The following is a 3,487-nucleotide window of genomic DNA, read 5'->3' on the forward strand; positions in this document are numbered from 1 at the left end:
TTCAACACGTTTCCTGCGGTGGTTTGCAGTTCCAACATGGCCAGGGGGTGTATATTACGTGACCTGTGACGTCATGTGGCATGGGTCTATAGTCAGCTGATGAAGCCTGTATCTCTCTGCGCGGACGGGTGAAGTCGATCGTTAATTCATTTGTAGTTAATCAAATCCTCCAAGTTAAACTCTGACCTAGGGATACTAGTTTCACTATTCAATGAAGTCAGAAGGTCTGCCTCCCACTGTGAAATGCAAACGTGCTCCACAGGGGGACCTTCTCCCACTTCCTGTCCGAACAAAGGAACAGGAGAATCCAAGAAAATTTTGCTTCTATCACCTCTCTTTTAAATTATGATCAAAAGGAAACAATCGGTCAATGTTTACATACTAAGTATTCAAACTCTGGGCTCCGACACCCTGCGGAATTTGTCACCTCCAGAACCCTAACCAGAGGTCCCACAGGACATTGGAATAATACCAGCTTTCTGTTTCCCGCTCAAATGAGAACAAATAAACTGTACTTGTTTGAAAAGTCACAAAAGAAAACATTATTGGAATGGTTCCTGCAGAAATTTAAATTGCAAATATTGTCTGTCCTATGCCACTCTTCAGGTAATTCAATAACCAAGAGAATGCTATTTTAAAGTCATCATTTAAAAGGTGCTTGAAATACTAGAAAACATCACAAAGCTTAATTTAAGGTATTTACAGTTAACCATATGGTAAAGAAAAAGCCTAAGATGAATTTTGATATTCCAGTTTTTGAAGTACGAACTATGCTATTTTTCAGCCGTGTCTAGTATCAAACTGTCTCATAATACTTGATATTTCAAGATAAGATGTTTCGAAATATGTGGAATTAATTATTAGGCATTTTTCTATGTTTAGGAATTCCCTCTGTTGTCTATGTCATTCCACTTCATGCCCACACTTGAGACACACCCACAAGCTGAAAGCAGAGACATTGCCCAAACTTCTTTTAAAAAAGACGCGCTGCCCCACAAACTTTAGTTTTGAACGCAGGCGTTCATGCTCACACAGGTTCGCTCATGTTTCCAGTCTTTCATTTAATTTTTTTTTTTTATTTGTAGTTGCATCAGTTAGATTTTCAAAGAACCTTGCTCACGGACCAAACCGTGGTCCCTCTTAGTTTGAAATCGGCTGCAATCAACTCAGAAGGGTTGTGGATCGGCCAATAGAAACCCTGCTGTTAAACAAAACAGAACTCAATGGCGGCACGCCAGCGCAGCTATACTGTCACACGAACGTTGTTCCTGCAAACCCAGAATGCCTCCAGGTCAACCCGGACCTCATCTCAAGGTATGGACCAGTTAACAATGGACCAGCAGAACTGACTCACTTTAAACTACAATACATCCTCATACCTACACTCCACTCACAATCCACCACATCCACGTTTGTTCGTTCTCCCTGTCTGTCTTTGCCTCTTTGTTTTATGAGCTCGCTTTACAATTTTATTCTTTGATTTTACTATAGTTAGTCTAGATTAGTTTAGAATAGTGATTCACTTTACTACATGTGATCCTCACTTTTATTAGCTTAGAAATGCATTCCATCATGATTTAATCACCACATTGTTCTGGTTTCTTACTGAATTATGCAAATAAAAGGTTAAACTGTAATCGTTGATTCCTCTGATTTATTAAAGCTGTGTATTTTAGGTGTAGATGTGCTGTACGAATCCACTTCCCTGATTCAATACTTTGTTTAGTCTAAAGAAAAACTTAAACATATTCCTCTTTTTAAGAGGTGGCACCCAGGAATTTGTTGAACTAATATTAATAATCATTATTAATATTATCATTCATATAACCATTATTAATAACCCTTATCCTCCTACACATTCATTCTATTTCATTCATTCATATGCTATAGTAAAGCTGACAGCATCAGCAGGAACATAATACAGTGAAACAAACAATGCGCTCTCATCCCAGTGTGTGTGTGTGATAAATATAGGTCTACCTGAATAGAAAAATGTGTGTGCCTGTAATAAAGTTAAACTGATCAGAACGGTGTCTGTTCTTCATCCAATGGACTCATATCATAAATAATCTCACACCTTTACGCATTAACAGTGTCAGCAGCTTCCTGCCTGTGTTCTTTCATTCCTGCCTTTTCTGTAACAACAGTGTTGTTTTTGGTCTGAATTATGGATTTCATTTATTCATAATTCGGGACCAGGTTGTGAAGTAGATCAGATCTGAGCGAATATAAAAGCGCCGCCTCCTAACCAATCCTTCCTGATGCATGCTGCACTAACACTGTTGCTCTTCGCTGTCATCATGGTTTTGAATGTATGATATTTGTTTAAGATCATAAGCTGTTCCTCCATTGTAAAAAAAAACGTCGCTCTGCCAGGTTTTTTCATTGTAGTAATTGGTCAGACGCTGCAATCTTTACTCCTTTTATTGGAGCGCACACATATCCAGACTGAAATCACGGCTTAAATTAGCATGCAACTTCGTAGGACAGCTTCTCTCTGACAGGGAATGTTTGGAATAATAGTTTAGCAGTTAGTAGCTAAGTAATGACGTGACGCGTTCTTGTTAAAATACAACATTTATTTATTTTAATCTATCTCTTATTGCTTATTGTACTTGTAAATGTATGTTTTTAATTTAATTCTAAGTAGCTAGCACCAAAAAACTCCAAGTTAAAGTCAGCTTTGATCAACGTCACAAAATGACAAAAAGATATAAGATAAAAAAATATTTGGACTTGAATAAGTAGATTCATATCATTTGATGAAACTGTAATGTTACCTATAGGATGTTTACAATCCAAGGTGAATTATGACTCAGGCAGTTGAAGCATTACAGTTTAACAGTTAAAAGATTGACTTCAGCTGCAGTATCCCTCTGCAGATGTGTCATTTGCCATACACTATCAAATTGTCAATGTTGACCACCTTGACATCAGAAGCATGTCCAGCCTTGAGTCTACAAAATGCCCTTTATTAGGGAAAGTGCAATAAAATCTTTTTTAAAATCTTTTATTTAATACTCATTATAGTGCTAACTATCTATATATACTCTATTGATTTTCTTTATTTTGTGTTCTAGTCTGGCTTTCACAAGCTCAATGAAAGGTAATTTGTTTCATGATGTGCATTAAAAAGGTATGTTGTGAATGACAATATAGAAATATATTCTGTTATGTTTGATTCAATGAAATAAAGTACATCTAAAATAGAAATTATATCACTTCAACTTAAAATGAACAAAAACCAACACTATTAATCAAATAAAAATGTTTAATAACATAGGTAAATACAATGATTATTCCTAACAACTTGTATGAAAAATTCATATTGACTAAAAAAAAAAAAAAAAAAGGTTTTCACTCACTGTACACTACAAATGAACAAACAATCAAAACTTTAAGAGCTGTGATATAGTTGGTTGGTGTCAAATAATGTTAATTTTGCACACTGAAACCAAAACCCTTAACACCCAAATAAATCAATCAA

The sequence above is a fragment of the Gouania willdenowi genome, chromosome 11, assembly GCF_900634775.1.
Source record: "Gouania willdenowi chromosome 11, fGouWil2.1, whole genome shotgun sequence".
NCBI lineage: Eukaryota > Metazoa > Chordata > Actinopteri > Blenniiformes > Gobiesocidae > Gouania > Gouania willdenowi.